The 25,417-nt window shown below is 38.4% G+C and overlaps 1 protein-coding gene across 17 annotated transcripts in view; it reads left to right on the forward strand.

The window, feature by feature from the left end:
* Positions 1 to 25,417, forward strand: part of LOC121674511 (poly(rC)-binding protein 3-like) — a 520,331-nt gene that overhangs the window by 22,856 nt on the left and 472,058 nt on the right. For 2 of the 17 annotated variants that reach the window (XM_042048893.1, XM_042048898.1), the window contains exon 2: positions 7,557 to 7,715. The exons of the other annotated variants lie outside the window; for them this stretch is intronic. The gene's annotated coding sequence lies outside the window, so the exon portion shown is untranslated. The remainder of the gene's footprint in view (positions 1 to 7,556; positions 7,716 to 25,417) is intronic. 17 annotated transcript variants of the gene reach the window in all.

Raw genomic sequence — 25,417 nt, forward strand, 5'->3', positions numbered from 1 at the left:
ATTAAATGTCTAACCAAATATATGTATACATATAAACATGAAACAGATTTACTGGTAACTATTGGTTTAAACTCTCAGTATGTGTGCACCCCAGTCTCCTTCTTTCCAGAGTCTTTGCTTCATACTACACAGCATCCATTTCCTGCTATGTATTGGTGCTCAGCATCTCTGGGAATTAGGGGGGAAAAGACTGAGAAAGAGAGCACTATCCTCCTTCTTTTAAAAGAAAAAGCAAATGTACAAAAACCAAACTTAAGACTTAAAAAAGAGTAATTTGGGACATGGGGCACTGACAAGGCTATAGCCTTCCATACCCTTGCTCTTGCCCTGTGTTCCTCCCAGGTAAAGGCAAAGTTCCTAGCAGTGTTTTCACCAAGGATGTGCCATGAACAGACAAGATGCCATTCTGAGACTGGTGTCCAAGCAGCAATATTCTTGACTAATTTTGAATCTTCTGATACTAAATACACTGTTTTAATTAACATAATGCCTTTGTGTGAATCTCTGTTTAACATAACCTGCATGAGAAATTCTTATCCTTGCTCCTTTAGAGTGACCTAAAATAGATGTGTACAGTCTCTGAAAGGCACCAAACTTCCACAGTGTTTTCTGTGAATCTTCACATGGGTACCATCAAGGATCTGAGTCTTGCCCTTTTGATAACCACACCTGAACTGATGTACCTATACCTTGAAGAAACTACTGTACTGAAATATTATTTGGTGAATCAACATCTATAAAAATAAGGCTCCTTTTAGTCTCAGTGAGATAGGCATTTTAGGATGAGAAGCCTCTCAGGAGAACCATCAGTTATAAACACCAAGCATTTCCCTTCTTGAAGACCTTGTGAAGTTCCCTTAAGTACGCCTGTTGATCAATGTAGAGAGCTGGGAACTTTAAGAGGCCATTCTGTTATTAGATGGACCAAGATATACTCAGTGAAAAGCTAAAGCTAATCCTAACCCTAAACCTAACCCTAATCCTAACCCTTAGAAAGACAAAGTTACCCTCAGTTAACACTAAACCCAAACCCTAATACTAATCCTAACCCTAACCCCTAACGCTACACGCTAACCTGAATCATAATGGTAATCATAACCCTAAAGCTAACCCTGTAACCCTGCCCATAAACATAACCCCTAAGCCTAACCCCAACCCTAACCATAACTCCTAACCCTAACCCCTAAAGCTAACCCCTAACCCTAATCCTAACCCCTAATCCTAACCCTAACCCCTAACCCCTAACCCTAACTCTAACCATAGCCCCCTGGTAAATGAAATGTTTTAATTTATCCTGAAAAGACCTAAGAAATATTTCTGTAGGAACATAATAATAAGTGTTGCAAGGATCATAAAGGTATTCAGCTATGATCTTACAGACCCCCAGGCATCCCTCCTTAGCGATCAGTGAAAGGTAATTGACAATAACAACTCACTGTTAAAATTTTTAATTTTGTTATCTAGGCACCCATGCATTCATCGTAAAATTATTGGGGTATATAAACAGAAAAAAATCCCTGAAAAACACAGAGAAATGCTTCATCACAGCCAAATGATTTAAGCATGCCAGATTATGATACAATTAAAGATACTCCTTAAATAGCCCAAAATCATAAGGGGTTTTGTTGATACATCTAGAGACAATCGTTATCTTGCACCGCTTCCTCCTGGGAGCTCCATTTTCCATGTTATTGTGTTTTCATGGGACTCACTGAAGCTTCATTTCTCCTAAAACCAATCATCCTGAAATAGGTCTGTGTTTCTGAGTCAGTTTTCCCGTCTTATATTTATGAGGGAGAAATGGGATATTTGAAGTGCGGTGCTGCGGTTGTCCATGTGCCTGTCTGTAGTGTCTGCTTGCCTAGTAGGTAAAGAGTGAGACCTTACAAGAGTCCAATTCTTTGAGCTCATTCTGTTCACACTGATGGCAAAGAACAAAAGTAAAAAGCCATGTAAAAAGACAGAGGCAGTTCACCTCAGAAGACCACAGCCAGTGAAAGCAACAGGCGCATTTACACAGATGTTGGAGAAAGATGTTACAGATGTTGGAGGAGGTTTGGTGTTAAGGGCATACTGTCAGAGAGGGGATCACTGATTCACCTTTATTTAGTGCCCGGCAGCATTTGGAGAGTATTTCCCTTTCTCCTACTTGTATTCATCCAAATCTATGCAAATTACGCTGCCTGAGGTTCTCATGACTAACCAAGAGGGACAATTTCCATTAGCAACTTTATAGAGGACTGTGTAGGTAGTGATGCAGGCAGTTGAATAAGAAGAGATCACACAAAAGGATTTTGTTCCGAAATGAAAATCTACAAAGGAAAATAAATCACCATCCCACTAGGTAGCTTAACCTGAAGTGAAAATTGTGCTTATGCAACATTTGGGTGTTTAAACATTGCATTAGAAACACAGTTAGTTTTACTCAGAAGCAAACATTAGAATCGTCAATTTACAGCTGCCTAGAATTTTTTTTCAAACACAGACCAAAAAATCCCAAGACTTCATACTGAATTTATTCATTCATGGTGAATTTTCCCAAGCCAGGCCCACAGGCTTTTGTCCTAGGTGCTCAGGAGGGTGGCATGCCCAGACCTAATGTCTGCAGTGTTTCAGTATGGCAAGTGCTAAGTTTGAAAAGGTCTGTGATTTTTCTTCTGCTCTTTTTTTCTTCAGGAACATAAAAAAAATTTCTGATGTGATTGTCATTGTCTTAAGGGGTCAGATGTCTAGTAAGTGGAAAATGGGAAATGCTTGAGATGGTAGTTTGAGTAAGGCTTTGTATGTGCTTTGTAAATGGCTGTTCAGTTGTACAGAAATAAATAGAGACTTCAAATTAATATCTTGTCTTATTAACACATGAAAATTCCATTCAAATTATGCAAAAATAGTATATTTCCTTGTCCATAAAATGCTCTTAGGGCATAGTAATTGATAATAACCAAATACAATGGAATAGGTCTTGTTATTTTTTACAGAAACTTATCAGTTTTGTAAGTAAAAGTATGTGGAGAAAGATAACAGATGAGATTGCTCATTTGGGACAGCTTCTCTTCAGGTTATTAATCTCTTCTCTTAAATGTTGATCAGCTACTCTGAGTTCCTCAGTGAAATCACTTCTGGGAGTAAACCTGTATTATCTGTGTGCAGTATGACTTGACAGAGGTAAGCAGAATGATTAAAATCTTTAAATTTTCTTAAAATAGAGAGTGACAGAGAGATTTGACATTTCAGTGGTGACTTTTTTCACCTTTCCTTTTGCCATGCAAATTTTGCCATCAAGTAGGCTTCAGTTTTGAGCAAGTTGTTAATCAGTTGAGGGGTGTGTGCATGTGTGTTTGTGTCAGAGATTTTAAGTGCATGTGCTTAGTTTTTCTAAGGAGCTTAAGACCTAAAACCTCTTCATGTGTCACAGGCTAAGATCAGGGCTCAATCTGGTGAGCTTTTCTAAAGAGCTGGACATAAAAGTGAGGAGTCAAACTCAGGTGGTATGAAATCATGTGCTGCAGATTGATTCTGCAAAAGCAGACCCAGGAAAACCTTCAGGAGGCAGATACTTCCCTCTAGGGTAGCCCTTTAACAACCTGTTAAGTTTTCATGAAAGCAATTTCTCTTAGCTATTAAATCAGTGAACTCTTCTTGGCCAATATCCCTTCCCAGTTCTCAGAGGCCTCTCTGGAGCATCAACATATAATGCTAGAATGAAAAGGGAACAGTAAAGCCAGAGTTCATGTGGCTCACTTCTTCTATATCCCTATGTTTACAGATGGTAAGATGGGATCTCTTTGAGGTCATTTGTTATTTCCCCTGAAATTTTCTGAAATCGCCATACTTGTGAGATTATTCTCTAGTTCTCTATCCTACTACAAAAATGTTTGGATGGCTGTGCTGCTACACTGAAGTGCTGACAGGTAAAAAACTATGGTGATCTCTGCCACATGTTGATCCTTACACAGGCAAGGAGTTCCATATTCGGGTTCAAGACTGAAACAGATGCTGGTCTTCAGCATTTACGGCAGCAATTTCAAGCTTTCGGGTGACATCAGGAATATGCTAACATTTTGAACGATGAACCCACCTGTTCATCCATCATTCAAGACTCCCTGTTCTTGAGCAAATCATACTCTGGTTTGGGATCTAGAGTCTCCTCTGAAACCTATGTGTGTTTTGTATGTAAATATGAACAAATCAATGAGTATCTTAAGTGATGAGATTTTTCTTTCCTCTTCCAAATTGGTTTCACCTGAAAGGAAGGCTTACTATAGACCAAACAACTAATAGGAGTATTTCAATCAAGTGAGGCACTTCAGTCAGCAGTTCCAAGATTCACTGAATTAAGGTCATTGACAATGCTAATTAACCACTAGAGCATTAAATCTTTCCACCTGTAGAGAAGTTCTTCATGAATCATGTTTCAACATTACAAATCTTTAGAAGTGAATTACAATAGTGGCAGTGCTTCTGCTTCTTTAGTGGAGGGAGGGTGTGTCAGGGATATATCATAAATAACCAGAGATGGTTTCATGGTTCAGACCCTGAAATTTGGCAGATGTGATTACTGGCCTGAGCTCTATCCTCGCTACAGGTTGTTTTTTGTATGAGCATCATATCTTAGTTTTCTAGCAATAAACCAGTAATTGGCATTTTCATGACTGAAAGGGTTATGAAGCACTTGGGAACAGGCTGCCCAGGGAAGTGCTTGAGTCACCATTCCTGGAGGTACTTAAAAGTCATGTTAATGTGACACTGAGGGACATTGCTTAGGGATGGACTTGGAAGTATTAGGTTGAGTGTTGGATTCTATCATCTTAAGGGACTTTTCCAGCCTAAATGTTTCTATGATTCTATGATGTATTTTTAGGGGGAGTGGCTTAAATTATGTGATCTTAAGTAATCAAAATTTATGTCAGTATTTATAGTAAGTTTAAGAAACTGAATGGGGAAATTAAAGAAGAAAGGCAGCATTTCAGTCCTCAGTTCTACATTAATATTGTAGAGTTTTATTTTCCAACACATTCAGCACAATCTTTTAAAATAGTAATTTCTATTCAGAAAATTATTGCTCAATCATTATTATTCAGCATTATTTAATTAAATTCATGTGGGTTCTCATTTGGTGCTTTCACACTGTATTTTCATTGTAGGTCGTAAGAACCATGAATTTATTCTACCTGGTAAAACAAACATAAGAAGAAAATAACACCTACATCACATACTTACTTAACATTACCTATAAATGCTTCTCTTTGTTCTTTCATAGTATTTTGTAAAAAGAAAATTTATTGTAAATTCAAGGCTGATGAGTACTTTTGCACCTTGAGATAGTGTACATCCATTAGAAGTTTTGAAACTTTTTTAAGGGAAGGGTTAAAGCTTTTGTTTTGAAGTCTTTGAAGGGTAAAATGGATCATAAAGCAGAGCACAGCTGAGCAAACATCTGGTTAAATATGTTTTGAGGTAACCTGTAGAAGATACAGATGGGGTTTGATGCTTTGTTTGGGTAGGGTTTTTTGGAATTTTTTTGCTTTTTCACATGTTCAGTCCTCTATAATCAAGATAGGTCAGGTTTGTGGGGGACCAAAGCTGCATGTCCAGTCCTGAACTGTCAGTCAAGTTGATAAGTATGTTAACTGCTTCTGTCAAAAGAAAGGTGGTATGGAAATCATGAGTTTTTTTCACGAAGTAACATTTCAAAATGTTTCATTGGCTTGAGTAACATTTTTTCTGCTCATAAACTAATTTTTAACATCCAAGAAGAGTCTAATTTGACTGAATGCAATTATGAGTTGGATTTTCTCTTCCCAAACTAATCCTTCTCAATTCTGCATCAAGGGCTTTTTCTTGGGATTTTTTCTGCTACTATTACTGTTCTTATTTGCTTAATAATAGTTGCTTTCTCCTTGTAGTCCAGCTAGGTATTATTCTGTCCTGAACTTATGTCCATTCTCTGTTCAAAGGAGAAATAGCTGTTCTGCATATCTACATTTCCCAAACCTTTAGGCAGTACAATAGTTACAGAGTACAATAGGACACCACTTTGACCATGAATAATTAATACCAGCATGCTTGCTTTCGGTTTACATTTGATTCAGTAGACCAGTGTCAGTAACAGAGATGCTAAGACTAGATTTTACTGGCAGTTCAAGAAGAGCTGTTGGATATGGCTTTTAGGGTACTTGAGAACATTTTTATTTAACTTCTGGTCAGGTACCACGCCTGACGTTTCACAACCTGTCTCCCTACTGCATTAGTCTTGTTCTACCAGACACCATTCCAGTGACTCCAAAGAAGTTTTTCACCATATAGCAGGGAAATACAACAGGACATCAGGTCCAACTAAGTATGATATTTGAGATGAAGTGTAGAGACCTAGAGTGTCTTTACCTTAAAAGACTTTTTATGAATTCTTTTTTATGTGTAATGATGCTTTTATTGTCATATTGGATGTAGTGACAGTATCAGTTACCTAGGGTGGGTTTGTTGGCTAAAATCAGCTTTTGCTAATTATGATCCAAGTGCTGTGAAGCAATACTTTAGGTGGAATGACTCATCCTGGAAACAGTATTTTAGGTGAACCAGAGGGTAGAACAATGTGATGACAAATGAGCTGATGCACTAACCTTGTTCATGTGACTAGCCAATAATACCTCTGAGTTGGTCTGCATTGGCTCCCATAACAAATGCAGATAGGGTTACTCTTTTCACGTGGTTTTGGTTTGATTTTCTTCTTTCTTTTTTTCACCTTCTTGTAAGAAATATTGAAAATTATATACTGGACCTAAGACTTGTCAGAGGAAGTTGAGATCCTGTTTGTCAAGAGTACAAAAGTTAACTATTAAATAGTTGTTTGAAGCTATGACACAAGCTTTGTCAAACTCATTTTTCCTGCCTGCTGTGCTCAAGGTATTACTGATGTCCTCTGCTTTAAATGACATAGAAATCATGGTATTTTCTTGAAGGAAGCCTCTGTGGGGTTTATTATTGGATGGAGCTGTTGACTGATTTAGGAGTTTCAATACCATCCTTTTTCTGAAGTCTTAGAAATCTGCTGAAATGAATGACTGAGTGTTATCCATAGCCCCCCATTAATCCTTCATCTCCCATCTCTTTGCTTGCTGATGTTTTTTACACTAATTTGGAGCACTTCTTCTTCTGCCATTGTGAGAAACTCTTATCAGTGACACTTTTGAAACTCAGGAGCATCACAGTGCAGTGTAGTTCATACCAACCCCTTCCCATCTCATGGATTTAGTACTTTTACTGTAACCACTAGCAACTTAATTTGCTAGGTGTACAACATACCATGAAATCTATCTCTCTCTTGATTTGTCCAGAAATTAGCAGTGTCAGCTGGGTTGATTAGGAGCTTGCAGCAGTCCTTGATGTCACATGTGTGAGAGTGTCTTTAGAGATCTGAAAAATACCTCGGGGAAGAGTACCTTGGGAAAGAGAGGAGAACAACATTCAATTCTCTTTTTTCGTATTTTATTTCCTCTAAATACTTATTGTATTTGAATAAAGTAGGTTTCGATTTTCTATGTATTTCCTACTTGCAGAATGCTGCGGTGCCCCGCCGGCTAGCACGCTGTCCCGGGCACCGGGCAATCTCTGCCTGCTCCAAAGGGCGCACGGAAGACGAATCGCGGCGCAGGAGGGCAGGCGAAGCTTCGGGTCAGGTTCGCCTTGCCCACCGGTGGCAAAGGTGTGAGAAGGAGGTAGGAAAAAAGGTGGAAGGACTTCTTCGTGGGGGCAGACGGTTTATTGGGGAGAAAAATCCACAGAGAAAGCCGAAGGCGCCTGGCTTGCAGGGGGTGTTGTACTTCTACAATATGGGCGTGGAAAACACACAGTAACCACTGGAACATCAGCCAGGGGGTGTTACCGAGGCAGGGAGAAGGAATTACAGCAAATGGGAGAAGGGGTAGGTGGGGAGGAATAACAAGGACCAATTAACAACCAAAGAACATAGAACTCTTTGGAAATACAACCAAATATGAGAAATAAAGGGAGGGGAGGGCTGTAGCCAATGGGAAGGCATGGATTTATGTATTTTTCACAGCCTTATGAATGCTCAAGGCTTTTGGGCTGTGGAAGCATCAAACCAATGGACCTTTTGGTCCACTTGATTCAGCTGATCATTGCTCACCGCAACAGCGGAACATGGCATTAGAGGTTGGGTACAATCTATGCCATGGCTGGAGCTTTGCAGGAGACATGTTTTAATTGGCTGGTTGGGCTAAATCTGGCCCATCAGTGAGTGCATTTGGGTAATGAGGGCAAGAAGTAAGTTTTGATTTTGTAGCACTCACCATTTCCCAAGGAGCAGAGAGAAAGTGTCTCCTCTGCAGCGCAGTCATCCTTGCTTTGGTGAAGGCAGTGCGTCCCAGCACATGTTTCACCAATAGCTCCTCTCTCCCGTGGTTTTCCCTAGAGCTGAAGCCTTGCCCTTGGCTCCTCTTCTTTCGATGTGCTTTTCCTCCTGCCTCTGCTGCTGCCTGCCTGTGGCCACAGCAGGGCACTAACTCCATGCTAGCTTCTAAGCCGATAAGCCATGCAGTTTATTACCTCCTGTTCTGTTCCAAGTGCCACTTGCTTGCAACCTGGCTGCCCAGAGACGTCTGGAGGATGTATGATTCACAGTATCACAGAGAGCAAGATCTTTTCCATTTCCCTAATGGTTTTTTTGCTTTTCTTTTTGAAAACAATGCTGCTGGTATTTTCCATGAAAAACTTCTGAATAAAAACTTTTCCTCAGTCAACCTTCTTTTACTCTTCTTTTGCTTTCCACCTTTTTTTCTTATATATATGGTATATCTCCCTTCTCCCACAAACAAATCCCAGATCCAAAAGTCAGGCAAATATTTTCAGTTTGCTTTTTGTCACCATTGTTTTTATGGTTATGTGTAACTGAAGTTTATATAATGGAATGTGGAGACTAGTCATTGACTAACTAATTTTGAACAAGAAAATGTTCTGTGGGAGAACCATTATAAAAGCTGGCATGTGCAGTGGCTCTCTGTTGTTAAAATACTTTGGAATTTAGTAGTAGTAGTAATGGAACAGGAAGTGGATAAATATTTTCAGTTTATAGCCCCTGATGTTTGAATTCCACTTCATTGTGACTAGCAGAAAATGGGACATATTTACAGCACCACAATGAAAATTTCCCTTCTTGCTGTTGCAAAGAGAAAATGAAAAAATGTAGGGAGGTAAAATAAACAGGAAATTTCACTGCAGCATTAGGCACCAAGAATAGTGAGGTACTATTTTGAAGAAAAACATTGCAAATGCTGTGGCAACTGGCATTATCTTTGAATCAGTATTCATGAAGTTTATAATTAATTAGAATGTGTTGTTAGTCTTGCAGCTGAATTTTAACTCTACAGCATTTTAGCACTCTCTTTTTTCTTTGACCTAAATCCGTCTAAATTTTTGTCTTCACTAAAAGCGCAGAACAAAAACACTATTATGTCTTGGGCTGTGCTCAAGCAGATCAAGTAAGTTTGCATTGCTAAGCAAAGCCATATACATTTTAGTCATACCAGAAATGTTTGACCACGACACAATTAAGTGAGATGAATGTCCACGTGATGGAAATGTTAACTGTTTTTTGCTTAAACCTATTTGTAAAACAGACAGTCCAATAGGGGAGCAAAAGAGAGGGACAAATCTGAAAATGTAGTCAGGCATAATAACACTTAAGTTTAGAGAGAAGAACAGCATTTAATTTGTAGATGTAAATGAAATATCATTACAACTCAGTGTCTTCAGGAGAGTTCTTCATTTACATTGGTTACTGTTAGCATTTCTTAAGGGCGATTTAATATATATATATATTTGAAAGCTTTTTTTTTAAGCTGGGAGATGATTCAGAAGAGCATGGCTGCATTCTTGCAGATGTAATACAATCCACACTTCCCAGTCCTGTGATTTAGATTTCTATTCTAACCAGAAGAAAACAGAATACATTTAGAAATGCTGTGAAAAACAACAAAACACCCTATGTGCTAACACATTCAAGACAATTGCTCATGATATTATTAGATTCTGTTTTGTTATTTGAAAGTTAGTTCTACTTACTCCCTTAAAAAGACTTGATTTTTATTAAAAACATGCTGGGTTTGTTGGGGTTTTTTTCCATGAAAGCAATGACCTTTGGTCTATTGGTAGGGTAGGATCACCAGCTGCTTTACAAGCTTTTGTCCAGGCATGCCTTGCTGGTGCCTCATGGCCCTAAGTGAAAGAAATTGTCCTTCCAGCCCCATGGGCATGTGTCACCACATGCTCACAAGGCTGGTCCTCTAAATAAGCCATGAGCCTGAGGTCCATGCAACACCAAACCCGGAGAAGATGCTGCTGCCTGCTAAGAAATGGGGTGGGCACCAATTCTTTTTAATATGGCTGATGAGCTGGGACTCTAAGACAAAAGCTGATGTAAAGGTTTGAGTATTTCTCATCAGGAGTGGGGACCAAACAGGAGGAACAAACCTGATAAAAAGAATTTTGAAGGCTTTGGAACATAGTAGATCCTGCAAACTACAGTGCCTATTGCAATGTTTATTGAAGAACCTTCAGTCTACACCATGGACCTCTGGTTCAAATCTCTTGCAAGACGCAATACTTGGATGCACCTCTAAATAAAAAAAAAAATCAGTATGTTTTAATTTTTTTAAATAAGATTTTTTTTTTTTTTCTATCTTCAAAACTTCTAAATGTACTTGCATTTTTCATGAAAGATTTTTCTGCACTGGATCTACAATTCACTGTCAAATGTACATACAACAATTACCTATAGAAATTTTCTAAGAGTAGCCACTGGACAGCTTGGTTCTGGGGTTTTTTTCACTTACTACTCTCCTATAGATAAACCTGTGAACAAATTAAACATCCCTGAAATGCAATGAGCATTGGAAGGGAGAATTGTGCATAAGAACAATTGCATATTCAGGATCCCACAGCAAAGAGAAGACACATGTCAAGCTAGAAATCCTGCTCTTGGTGTCTTTCCTCCTCCCATCTGGATCGCTTTCTGTGGATTGAGATACAGAGGTAAAGAGTTCCTTTTATTTCCAGGAGAAGTATTTCCCAGGCAGATATAAGAAAGATGTAACTCCAGACTGAACTTTTTGGTATCTTGGCTGTATGCACAAAGCACTGGTGTAGCTATAACAGAGTGAATTCTTTGAGGTGGATTATTTCTGAAGGTAGATGAAAAGAAAGGAAGGTCTGCTCGCCTGTTTCAGGATTGTTTTATCACATCTTTATTCCACAGCAAGGAATGCGTTTACGCTCATATGGTTTTAAACTGTGACCCAGATAGAAAGAGGTATGTATCATCTTGCCATACCTAAGCCACCCAGTCTCCTTCTCATAGCTCTCGTTATTTTCTTGGACACGTTCCACCTTCCTCCATGGCATTTCCTGGGTTTAGATGTTTTAGAAGCCTGTTGGTTTTTGGACGGCTGGGTTTCAGGTGTGCTGATGATCAAGTAGCCTAATTTTAAATGTTGGCAGTGCTGTTTCAAATGTGATTGTATATTTGTCATAAATGTATGTTATTATGCTCTGTATTTTGTCCATTTTTAAACTTTGAATTGTCTGATGGTTTTGTCATCTGGCAATTTCTTTTTTTCTTTACATTTTTTTTTCGGCCAGTCCCTGGAGTTTTTCTAGAGTTAGCCAAGCACAGTCACAGTTGACATTATCTTGTGTTAGTGATAGTCCTTGCCATGAGTGGGAGGTTAAAGTAGATGACATCCAGGGTTTTTTCCCAACCATTATTTCTGTGATTCATCATGTATTAGTCATTCATTTTCTGTGTATCACAGGTGTCCTTAACTTTATATGCTTCCTGTGACTTCTTAGCGATTTTGTGATGAAGCAGGAAGTAATTTCCTGAAGTTCCACAGAAACTGATACCTCAAGAGACACAGACTCCTGTTAGTGGCAGGCAGTGCCACATTCAGATCACATGTGCTGTTAGTAAAAATCTGAGTTCTTGTGTAGTCGGTGCTCTGATCTTTCCCTCACAGAAGAATCATTGCTCACTTGCAGGGATGGGGGAGACTTCAGAAACTGAGTGTTCGGATTTATATCAGTGGCTGTCTGAAAAGATTCGCATTTTGTGCCTAGATCTGGGAGGGTGCAGTTTGATCAGATGGATAAATAGCAGAGAAGGAATGAAATTACCTAGCTGGAGAGCAGGATGTAGCAGTAGACAGTACACATGGAACTTAATTCACTGGGGTTTCTCCTGTACTATGTCAGATGCAGTGTTGATAAAGCAGTGTAGTTATTTGACCTAGACCCTTGATATTTGCTTGAAAAGACATTTGCAGAACTGTAAATGTGCTACATGTATTGCAATATTTGTTGGGCCAAGGTGTGGTATCTCTCCAGCAGACCCTGTACCTGTGCACTTTCACACAGCAAGAGATAAATAGATTGGTGGTGAGGAATGGGAAAGTGAGAATCAGTTGGGGAATGACAGAGGTTGTATAATGAGCTGAAGATAAAAAATGAATAAAATTTAAATGTGTATCTTGGCTAAGTGAGAGACAGATGGAAGAAATCTACAAATTTTGGGGGTGTGAAAGCTCTCCTGGAAAATGCAGCTCTGTTGAAATCAAAATACTTTACAAAGCAGGTCAACTGCAGTAGACTTTTGCTTCAAAAAAATAAAAAAGTCTGTCAGACAGAACACATTTTAATATTTTGGAATACATCTTTTTTAATTCTTAGTTTTGAAGTGATCCTTTGGATTCATTTTTTTATCTATTTTGATTTATTTAGAAATAAGTGCGAAGAATAAACAAATAATCAAAGGAGACATGGAATTTTCCTTCCAAGATTATTTGAAGTGTTTCATTTCTGATGTAATTTGGAGCAAAGCCAGAGTGCAAAATCCTTGGAAATTGCTGTCATCCATTCAGCTCCCAGGGGACCTGGGAAGGACTCTGTTCTGTATCGCACTTCAGCTGGTATCTCTTGAGATGCAGAAGCACCAGCAATTGCCAGTAGCTGTACTACAGCTCATTTGCTTTGCTCTCTGGATTGCAAGGGATTGAATGTGCAAGTGGTTTCAACATCCTGCTATGCCTGGTGTCCAGCTGTAGTGGTACCACTTCTCCTGTCACACTACTCTGGAAAGTAGAAGCCTTGTTTTTCCCCCTCATGCTACACCGAATCTCTTTCAAGATCAAAACAAATGTAAGGGAAGATTTTCCTATTAACACTTTCTGGGGACTGTATAAGAGATTTAATAGAGCTTTTCTTTCTCTGCCTTTCTTTTTCCATGAAATCTAGTACAAGGTGACTTGAGATAAGTGCTGACTGCTATGTCTGCAAGAAACAGCTCAGTTCTGCTATTGGCTATTAACTAATTGTTGTGTGCCATTGAGAGATTGTTCTTGTGTTTGTGCATGGAGAGTTCTGTGATACAATCTGGTGTTTGAGTGTTTAAGGTATCGTTTAATGCTGAAGAAGTTACTATTCTTGTGGGAATTCACAGAAAAAGTGTCTTGGAAAAGTGTTTGTTATCACTGCCTTCTTAACGGTCTGTTATAAATCTTTTACATTACAGTGAGGTGGTTTGTCTTTATTCTTAAGAGACAAATTTCCTTGTCTTTCATTATGTCTTGCAGGTAGGATATTTAAGGGAACACATAGATAGGACCTCATTTAGAAGTTAAACAATTGAATGAGCTTCTCAACTGAGCATGAAAACTGGAAAAAAAAAGACTTGTAATTTTCATCCTGGTTCTGGTCCTGCACAGCAACCTTTGGATTCATCTGGTGTGAGAAATTTACCACAATCCATTCAGCACTTTTCTGCCCACTTTGATGCAGTGCTGTCATTACTGTGAAATCCATGTTCAGGGGCTTTTTTCCTTTCGGGCATGCACATCACTCCCACTGTGGATAATTGGTTATGTATGGGTAGCATGGGAAGAAGGCTTTTCTTAAGTGCTTACAAAGACACTGCTCTGCAGAACTGCAGTAAATAGCTACTTTAGCAGTGGTTTTAAAAACTAATTTATTAGTTTGCCCTTTTTAGACATGCCAACCTTTATATTAGCAAATACAAATTGCTTTATGGTTTAAAGACATCATCTGGCATTTTCAAGTGCTTCTCAAGAGTTTTGTGTGTGTTCAAGATCAGTGGCCAATTTGCTTTGGAGAATGGAGGAGCTAGGTGTTTCACTCAGCTATCTTTTCAGCAGATCCCTTATTGGAAAGGAAATTTGTCCCTGTTAAAACTTTGGTTCTTCTGTTTCATTCTCTTTGCTCTGCACAATTGGTAATGCCACTCCTGTCTGCATCAGAACTGGGGGAAGATGGTCAGAAAATCTGTGGAGTCCATATGTGAAATGGAGACCAATGAGTCTTTCAATAGAAATTCCTTTTTAAGACAGGAAAAACTTCTATGTTGGTGCTCTGTATCACTTTCACTGGGATTCACTGTGTTTCAAGTAAAAGGTATTTGTCATAAACCCTAAAGAGAATATTCTATGGTATTAGTAGGGGTTAAATATTTTGGAAATATAAAGTACTTTTAAAATTTGAATAAATTACTTGAGGGTAGAGAAGGAATAGAGAATTTTAGCACTTCTATATCTGTTCAGAGAAGATACTTGGGGGCTATTTTGTCTTTAACAGATAATTATCGTACATAACCTGGAAATTTGGAAAAGTTACAGGCCGCATTGCAAAGTCACAATTAGAGCTACCACTGTAAATAGCACAAAAACTGAAGCTTCTTCAAAATAAGACATTTAGAAGTTCAGATTTTTGGGTTTGTTGGTTTGGTTTGGTTTGGTTTGTTAATGGAAAAGACCAAGCTGGATATGAAATAAAAAGCATTATGTACAAAAAGCAACTAATAGGTTTACATAATGTCTCTTGAGTTAATGTCTTAGGTGCATTTTGGTGTCAAACTTCATCTCTTTGTGCGTGACAAAGAGATTTCTTAATAGTAGATGCAAAGGAGTAGCCAGAAGTCTATGCCAATCTAATGACAAAGCAGGTTATGAACTCTCTTCATTTAGGGCTGAGATCAGTGTCATACCAAGAGGAGGGCCATTAAGGTTTATTAAATTTGTCTAACACTAGCAGCCATACTTAGTTTAAAAAATACATGTATTATTTATGAAATACGTACAATCTGAAACTAGTTTGCTTTCAAATTGCTCCTGTGAAAAGTAGTCCTTTATGATGATTTCATAAAGCCATTAAATGTCTAGACCAAATGTATTATTAAAGTGCTTAAGGATATATTTCATACAGCAGCAGGAAGCAATGTGTGTTCCTGTAGAAATGCTTTTCCATTCATGAGAGAAAATGTTCTTTTTTAGTATGCAAATACTGAATTTGTAAAACATGTGTGGAAAAGCTTTAAGATCCTAGGAGCTCCAGTTCAATGCTTAGCTTGTAGAAACGTCTAAGGGAGGTGCAGATGAGCCCTTTGAAAACAAAGAAGCAGAGCAATTGTTGTTCATCAAGCAGTCATGGAGGAGGCTCTTCAAAGTGATGGAGACACATGCCTCAGCCTCCTTCTGACCAGCAGGGTGTTTATCAGAATTTAGCTGTCCTGAGGTGGTCATCTGGGGTGGGAAGGACTGTTTCTCGTCAACGCTGGGGAGGCCCACTGCTATCTGACAGCAGACCTGGGAGCTGGCTGTGCTGATCTCTCAGGGTGGCAAGGTTCAGGGCTGCTGGGATACACACAAAAGTCCTAGCCCTTGGTCTTCTAGTACTAGTTGGTTCTGGTCTAAAATCCCTTCACAGAGCAGACCCCGGTGACTCAGAATAACATGGTGCTTGAATGATCGTAGCCTTTTCTCAAGAGGTATTTTGGTAACTCCATCAAACATGAGCCTCAGGAAGCAGAGGCCACTTTTTTTTTGCAAATGTTCTGCAGATGTATCACTCCTGACTGCTCATGACGGCTGGTCTTCAGTGCTATGCTCATCCAGGTGTAGTCTCGTAAACAACCACAGTCACAAACACATCTACATTTCAAGGTACAATGGGAAGATAAATACTTGATTTATATCTTCTCAACAATTTAAAAAAGCAATTAGTTTGTGGCATTTTTACCTTCTAGGTGACATAAATAAAATGTGTTCTCTCAGTGATTGAGGATTTTCCTTTTTAAACCTGCATCTTCTGTATCTTGTGCTGATCTTTCCCATGAGTCACTTAATTGCTGCCACACGGGAACCTTTGTGGATTAAGTCGAAGCTGTGCAGCAGTCCTGAAGTCCATGGATAAGCAGAGGGGGCATGCTGAGAGGTTATAATAATAGATACCAACTGCTCTGCTAAAAACCTTGGCTTGCCCCTGAGTCAAAGATTTCTGCAGTATCTTGCCTCTTTTCAGTACCCCTAGACAAGCCAGAAGCATTGCACTGAGTAAGCAGAATTCCTTTTCAAAGCCTTCCTAGACTTTCACTGCTATTTTTGTACTAGAGAAGTCCTAAAAGGAGTGCTCAGAATTCACTGATTCTATTTTTTTCTTGCAAAACATGTGGAGAGATTTTACTACATTTCAATATGTTTATTTAGTTAATCATACAGATAGAAACCCGTATTTCTGTCAGGGACATTTCCACTCAGTTGTCCATCTAGGAGAGTAGGAAAGTATAAAAACAGATTTACTGGAATTTGTGTGAGGGACACAAGTATCTACTCCCAGGGAATATATCTCATAATGTCATCTTTATTGCAGTTTGTGAGCATCAGACATACTTCAGGCCTCACATGTTGTGAAGACAGAGCCATGGCGGGGAGACAGGAAGATGGTTTAAATAGCTTCTGCTACTTTAAAAAATTTGAACATCACAGTAATAGCAATATAGCTTGCTGATTTTTTAATATGTTCAAATATAGTAATTTTTGGTTATGCTCAGCAGTGTCTGTGAATCAATGCTAATTTGTTAATGGGTTGAAAGGGCTACAGTTTTTCTGAAATTTAAAAAAAAATGGATTTTTGGTAGGCTGAAGAGTCAGCATTCTTTACAGAAAGAGTAACTATTTTTTTTTCAAATTCAATTAATAACGACAATACTGATTTAATTGCAGGAGGAACTTGCCATCCCTTGGATATGATGGAATTCAGTTCTTATTTCACTTGTTTCTTGGTGATTATTAATATGGAGCAAACAATACCTAGACATGTTGAGTTCTAGCTTTTCCAGAAGTGTTTAAAGCAGTAGTGGGTCAGATCAATTTTGTTGATAGTTGATGAGACCCATGTGTGTTGTAATTTGCAGACCTTTTAGCTATTAAACTACTAGTTCAGAACAATTTTATTCTTAGAGGATTAATTCTTTTGTAAATGAGTGCATTTCTAATGTGACGTTGATACTAAAATAAGGGGACATAAAAAAAGTAAGGTGTTCAGACAACTGCTTTTAGCAATAAAATCTTTCAAAAGAAATAAAACATAAACAAGTTTAAATAGTATTAACAAAAAGTCATAAAATTTAAATTTAATTAATTCATTCATTTTGTGATGAAAAACACTCCCTGGTATAATAAAACCACTCACAAAAATTAACAAAAAATATATGAGAGCCATAATTTTGCTTTAGTTTTATGAAGAGGCAATTATTCTTCACAGGATGAGGAGAATTCTTGTCTTTTTACATACAAAAATGTCAGTTTTGGAAGCCATACAAAAGAAAAAGGGGTGGATGCGTGGGCCACTGAGTATATAACATATTGCGTTGCACACAGATTCTGTTAAAATACAGTCGTTTTCTCTTGACTACAGCTATTCCTCATTTTATTTTTATGTTTACTTACTTCTGCTTGCAACATTCACACAATCTACAAAACAGCTGTCTGTAAGGAGCTTTTTTGCACAGGCTTGATGAAGAGACATACAGAATGACAAGATAATATGAGAACACAATAATCCTGTTATATCCTTTTATGTGGATGTGGACAAGCGGTGTTATTTTTAGTTAGGGTCAGCTAGGGGTTTTTTTGTCCTAAATCCTTCTGTTACAGATCATGTAGAATTTGTGGGGGTTTTGACAAGAACTATTCTGTTGTTCTGTGTTAATGTAGATCATCCCTTCTAGATTTGCAGAACTGTTTTAGGCTTTGAAATCCCCTTGTCAGAAGTGCTGTAGGAGCAATGATAAGATGTTTTTCCTGATGTAACTTCCATTTTTCATACCTTAGTGTCTTAAAAACAGCAGGAGAAAAAAAAATCCATCTCAAGCAAAACAAATTGTCATGCAGCAAGATATATCCTAACCTATCACTTTAAAAAATGAAGCATGTGACTTTTCTTACAAACCAAGGGGCAGCATCACTTCTACATTAATTTTTATCACTCTTTCTGCACGCATTTCCATTGTTGTGGCAGTAAATCTTTGCCCTTGCGATCTGTCATGCTACAGGTTATCTTCTCTAGCTTCTGGGATTTTGAAGCTTATTGTTGTCTTCACCCAGGCAGTGGGGCCTGTGCAGTGAGCAGAGCTCTTTCACAGGTGGCCGTCTGTGGTGAGTCTCTGAGGAGAGCAGTACACACAATCCACCATCATCATGGGCGGGCGAATAGCAGTAATGGTGAATGGGGATTAAACAATCAATCTTTTTTTCCAGTCCTGTATGGATGCTTTTCTTGTTACTGAAGAATCCTCAGAGAAAGACATTTCTCTGGCTGACATACCCTGTTCTTCATTTCCAGGCAGCTTCACAGCCGATTCCAAGCTGGAGGGTTCCCACAGAGTGTAGTCCCTTTGCTCTGTTGTTTCTTTGAAAGCAGTGACCCTAGATCTGCAGTCCTTAAACATGCATATGCTTGATTACAAGAAACGTTTTTAAGTGGGATGATTCCCCCACTGGCCGGCTGTTACAGCGATGGGATTTATGGTTTTCATTTCCTGACTCCAACAGCTAGGTAACATAAATAGCATTTGCCTTACTTTAAGAGCTTTTTGGAAACCTGAAATTTTGTTCTTCCTTTTTAGACTAACTCTTGAATCCTACCCTTTTTTAAAATAGGTGTAAGTCTTGTTGAAGTTGAATTTTTTGAGGGACAAAACCTCTCAGTATGTTCTTCTGTCAATGAAATTTTTCTTCCAGATTTTCTGTTCTTTAGGTTCCTATGGATCATTTGCACATTTTTTTATGAGTTCTGATGGAAAAAAACCCCAACTAAATGGTGTAATATTTTAAAAGTTTTCTTTCTTTTTAGCTGTACATGTGGATGTCATTTGTCAAAATTTTCTGATCAGTGTGGTTAGTGTATTCCAGTTATAGCACTGGAGTGGCTAGACCCATGCAAAATCCATGCAAAGCTACCCAGGATGATGCTCATTTGCAAGAGGCATCCTGTGATTGCTCTGATGCTGTAAGAACCACTTATTCCAAACACAGTCATGGCATGGTGCTTATTCACCTGAATAAGATGTTTTGATGACTCTGGTTCTAGTCAGGAGTACATGGTAAATGTACCTCCAGAGAAAAGATCTGCAGATCTGGGGGTTCCCTGCAGGATATCATCTTCAGGCTGGATCATTATGGCAGTTCAGTTCCTACAGTGAAAATCTTGATCCTGTCTAAAAGTTTTGGAACTGCTAATCAGACTGGGATGAGGCAGTAAGAGCTGCTCTTGGTTAAACACTGCTGTCCTGCCACTGAAGCTCACAATACACGTTTTTCTCCCCAGGAGTATAATTAGATTGTAGGCTTTTGTAGCAAACTACAAAGTGGTCCACACTTCCTCTCAATGAATTTCTACTAAGATTTTCGTTTCAAACAACAAAAAGAATATAGAACATCAACTAATAAGGCTACAGGGTATGACCTTTCCCATGGAGAGCAGCTGACTGTTGCTGTCCAGGAAGTTTTACTTTAACAGCAAGCCTTTGAACATCAGCGATGCTGAGCTGTAGCATAACAGAGCCTCTCAAAAATCTGTGAGATCTTTTGTGTACTGAATACTGAAGTAGGCTGCAGCAGTAGTAGTGCTGCTTTATATAAATGTTAAAGCTACATATGTTGCTAAATAAAAACTACTCTTAGGTATATAAACATGCTTCTTATGTGACAATACTTCTCTGAACACAGCATTTTTTATTTGATGTTTCTTTTCTGTTGACAGATATATCAACTTAAAAGTAGCCATACGGTTCCCAGTTGAATATGAATTTGAAAGGACTGATGCACATTGTTTAGTCTAAAAGTCTAAAATAAGTTACTCTAAAGCTATTTGCTCAGAAGTTGCCAGACTTGACAGGATATCCATAAATAACTTTGTGTGAAACTTGAATCCACTGTCAAAGTTAAGCCATATGCCAATTTCAAGATCTCCAGCAGAGGAGCATCAGACATATGCACCACTCCCTAATATTTTGGTGGAGCTCATGTTTGATAGGAGACTGCAGCTCATGCCTCCTGGGGGTTGAGTCAATGGAGTGACTTCTGTTCACCACCAAAGACTTTTGCTCAGGCACCATCTGTTGGATTTTTCCTCATGTTGGTAGTAGACATCTGATTATTTGAAAACAGGATCATGTCTTACATAATATTATTGCGTACTTAAGGAGCCATTGAAACGGGCAGAGTAGAAGTGATTGTTTGGATAACAGTCTGAATAAACAAAGAATGCAAAATGTTGCATTAATAATACCACAATACTAATTAATCATAAAGGAGTAAACTGATTTTTTAGAGAAAAGCGTTTCCTGAACAAATAAGGAATCTAAGAAAGTGGGGGTGAAAGGACAGAAAACCCTCTTTCCTCCTTTCCCCCATTTATTTTTTTCGGAGGGCCACGATGAATCATATGTCTCTTGTGACTTGCAGGAATGATCCTACTGTCCAAATGGCTTAAAGAGAGCTTCACTAGGAAAGAAAATAATCAATAGGATGAGATATTAAAAGGGAATTCTTTCCCTTCTTACTCCAGGCAGCACTGTCAACTCTCTATTGAATTTATGATCTACAGGAAATTAAACATTGACAGCATCACCCGCAAAGATAAGCATATATTGCTTAGGGTTAATGACTTGCTGAATTTTCTAAATCAAGCTATGTATACATTAGTACCTCAGATTTTTATCAAGTGACTCTTGGCAAGTAACCATGGATAATGATAGGAAACGAAAATTCCTTTTATAAATGACAGAGTCGTGCTGTTGCATTTTAAGCTCTGACTTTCCAAATATCTGCCTACCGTTTTGGCAAAGCTCATTTACATGTGTGCAGTATTTTGTTTGAATAACATAATTGTTATGTCATCCGCTTTTGCACACACTTATGGAGCCTTAGAAAATGAATTAGAGATGCTGAAGAAGTTTGCATTCTGGCAGATTTGGAAACATGTGCCCATGGTAGACTCCAAATTCATAATTAAGCATCTAAATTAATGGCTCTATTTAAAAAAATGCTGGGCTCTCAGGAGTCCCTTTATTTGCTTGAGATGTACTGATCTTAAAATTAGGCCCCAGCTCATGGTATCTGCAGCTGTAATCAGACTTTTTCTTAACTTTACAGCTTCCCCAGAGCTGCAGGCCCCTTTGAGCTAGAGACTTAAACAGATTGATTGAGCCCAGGGCTTTTTAGTTTGCTTCTGTTTTAAATTACATAGTAGGGGCAGGCTAGTGGCAGGTCTGTATCCTTTTCCTTTCAGTGATATCAAAGACAAGTTGCCTTTGCAGACTTGCCTTGTTGACCTACTGGAGGGAGGCTCCTTGATCACCAGAGCGCGATGCCCTTTGTGAAAGCTATGCCACACGACTGGTGATGATCAGCGGGAACTGGTTGATAAGGAAAGGGCTGTGTGATACATACACAAACAGAGAGAATTGCTACTGTTGACATTTAGGTTATCTCTTTGGAAAAAAGAGGGAGAGAAGCTCCACACAAAATGTTCCAAATCATCTGGAGGAGCCTGCGTATTTCCACTGGCCCCAGGGGGAAGCCTCATTTGTCAGTCTAAACTAGATATCTGAAATTCATGCAGCATTTCTCCAGTGTGGCAGAGTCAGAGTTACTGTAGATACTGTTTTCTTACTGTTTTCTGTACACTACCTATGTGATCTATTCATTTTTCACTAAAATTGAAGGGGGCAGTTGAAAACCAGGTTTATTTTTTGTTTTAATGAGGAAACAGAGAGGCAGAGAAAAAGCAGTTTTGCCAAAACTGCAGGAAGAATCTTCAGAGCAAAGAACATTTCCTTTGGGATGCATAATGACGGTACATGCATCTACTTTAACTTTTCTTCCTTTGAAGGCCTTTATTTAGGCACTGGTCAGGCACAACTGTCCCTTGCTTGTGTGAGTTGTAGTTGTAAAGATTAAAGCCTAGATTGGTTTGGTGTGCTTGGTTGGTACTGGGAATTTTTTTGGTTTGTTTTTTTTTAAACTCTATTTCTTCAAGCCGCTGGGGTTGACACAATAGTAAAAGGAATAAAATCCAGGTCAAGTATATAGCACTTCTGATAATCCAGTGCACTGGCACTAGATTACCAGAAAAAAACCCCAAAACATAAACGTGATGTTTGAGTAAAATTTCCTTGGAAATTGCACAAAAAAAAGGGAAAATTTTTGCAATAAAACTTTCTCCCTCTTTCTGCTTTGTATCTAAGGCATTTTGTGGCTTTATCAGTGTTTTACAAACAAAATTACAAATTTCAAAATGAGGTGGCAGACCAAATATAGTTAATACAGACAAGAAATAGACGTTTCCCTTGTATGCTTCTCCCTCTCCACCACTCTCATCCTCTCAAAGTCCTGTCAGTGAAAGCCACAGTCAACAAAATAACTCAGATATACGATTAAATAGAAGAAACATTCTTCATTCCTGCTTTGAAGGGTGCTGAAGGCTTGTTATGAATGAGAAATGCCATGACTCTGACACAGGCACAAGCACCATGGTAGTAACATCTCTTCCCAGCCAAGAGTTAACCTTGTTGAAACCATTTTGGTTTATCAGCCAGATGAAAAGCCAAAGAAATTCACTTTTCCAAAAGGAAGAGTATAAGTCTGATCCCTGCACGTGCACCTACCTGTTAGTGAGCCTTTAAAGAAATCTATCTGGTAAACTCAAAGTTGGCATAATTTCAAGACTGCAATTTGTCAGTATAACTGATAGGGCACTTTGGCTTTAAGTAAAGAACAGATGATGAACAATAATATATGAATAATTTGTCATATGGCAGATTCAAAGTAGGTGAAAAGCCAGTATTTTATCACAGCTGCAGTTTTGGTGGCAGTTTAGACTTTACCAGTCTTCAAGAAGAATTGAGCATTTATGGAAACATGACCATCAGAGTAAGAATAGTACTGAGAAGAAAAGTAGTGATAGTAATGCAAGTTGCCATGTTTCAGTCTTTGTTTTCTCTGTGGATTTTGAACAGGCTAACTAAGTATATTTCTATTTAGAGGCCACTAAGGCAGCTTCTTTCTTAAGAAAACAAAAGTACATGTTTGTTGGATAGAAAAAAAATAAGTCATACTTCATATTAAATCTAGAATCTATTTAGCAAGAGTAAGATTGATGTACCACTCCAATGCCTAAAAGCAAGGGCACTCAATTTCTAGTCTCACAGAAAAATCCTGAGAATGTAGAGGGGAGAAGAGAGTCTTTCATCGAGTTGTGGAGAAGTTGTTGTCCCCATGGTGTCAGGACTCCTCTTGCTTCTGAGCAGTGTCTGTGGTAGGCCTCCCTTTTGCATGCTGCAGTTGTCAGGGAAAGGCTTTCCTTCAGAACACATACATTGTTGGAGAGAGAAGTAACTTCTGTATTTTCGGTAGCTGCATGCGACAGCCTAATCACTTGGAAACGGTACATGTTGAATCTTGGATGACCAAGTTATGAAACACACTAGTTTCATAACTAGTGTGTTTCATAACTTGGTCACACTAGACAGGGAAAATTGCTAGATTGTACTTGAATGTATAATTAAAAAAAGAAAAGGTGTTTCAGAAAGTATTCAGACAAAGAAGATTTTCCAGATGTTCAGGATCAACTTTTCATATAGGTGAGTGATCACTGAGCTCTCATAGTTTAGGTCTGTGGAAGATCAACATCTAAAACTTTTTTTGTAGAGAAATTTCAAGTTGCAACCTGTCAGACTGGAAGGATGTGTTAAGTACCTAGAGAAGCTGGAATGCCCATAATGAGAATCCGAAAGTACAACAGTCACAGAATTTAGTCCAAGTTAGGTATCTAAGTACTGCTAAAAATTCTAGCAAGTACCTACATGCTTCTTTTGGCAGGAATAAATGCCTCTTAAAATCATTCCAGAAACTACAAAGGAATGTCCTAAACATCTATGAGAGGGAGAAAGAAAAAATGGCTTGATACTCTAAATTTGCAGCGATTAAGAACAAAGAGAAAGATCACAATACAGGAGGAAAAGGGGATCACCTTAAGGGATGAAGTAATACCAGTAGAATGGAATTTTACTGTGAGAATTTGAAGGTTATGCATTTAAGGCCTCATAAAAAGCACTGGTTTTTTCCTACAGAGATATTAGGCTAAGTGGAAGGAAAAAGCTCTTTTCTATGGAGCGACATAAAGATCCTGGCTTCTTATGCTAGCAAGACAAAGGCTAAGAGCAGACAGTATTATTCTTTGTTATAACACTAAGTAGGTAAACATTTGAGATGAATGAACTAAGGGACTCATTGGCACAAAGAAAAAGTGGGCACAAACAGGAAACAAATGAAAAGGTTTTTAGCTATTAGAGGAATGAGTTTCTGCAAAAGCTTTTCAATCTGAGCAGAAAAAAACCCAGCAAGTTTTAACATGAAGATTATGGTGTTTGCCAAAGGCTTGATCTGGTGTTACAGGGCAGAACCGATGTCCTAGCAGGGGAGAAGTAAAAGGTCTTTAGAGCCTGTAATTGTTGAGGACTTTTTAATACTTTACATACATACATAGGCTTTAAAGTGTGTTAATAATGCCAGTTCTTAGCAAAATTCTCCTTAAACCCTATGCATCTTAATTTTTTTTAAAAAAAATTGATAGATTTTTCTTGTTTCTGGTGGGGGTTGTTGTTGTTATTATTATCAGCATCATCGTTATCTTGAAGGAAACATGGATAATTAAAATGTGTAAAAAATTTCAGCCAGTGTATTTTTTAAGGAAAATTCCACGGGGCTAAAACTAATCTTTCATATATTAGTTTTATCACATTTGCAGTTATTAAAGAGGAATGAGTACTTCTGAATTTGGTGAATGTCTGCACATGTACTCATCACTAGAATCTCTATAGAACTGATCTAGGACTACTGACCTCAAGGCCTGTTGCATGATGATTATCTACCACATTCCCAGGAAAATTATGAATGTAATTCGGGCTTCCATAGTGTGTTCTCCTGGCATGTCCTGTCTGTGGCCTGTGTTCCGGTTTGGCCAAATTTAGAAATATATATATACTCTGAGAGAA

This window comes from Corvus kubaryi, unplaced genomic scaffold (genome assembly GCF_017639235.1).
Source record: "Corvus kubaryi isolate FWS band 111438036 unplaced genomic scaffold, C.kubaryi_AGA036_p1.0 68, whole genome shotgun sequence".
NCBI lineage: Eukaryota > Metazoa > Chordata > Aves > Passeriformes > Corvidae > Corvus > Corvus kubaryi.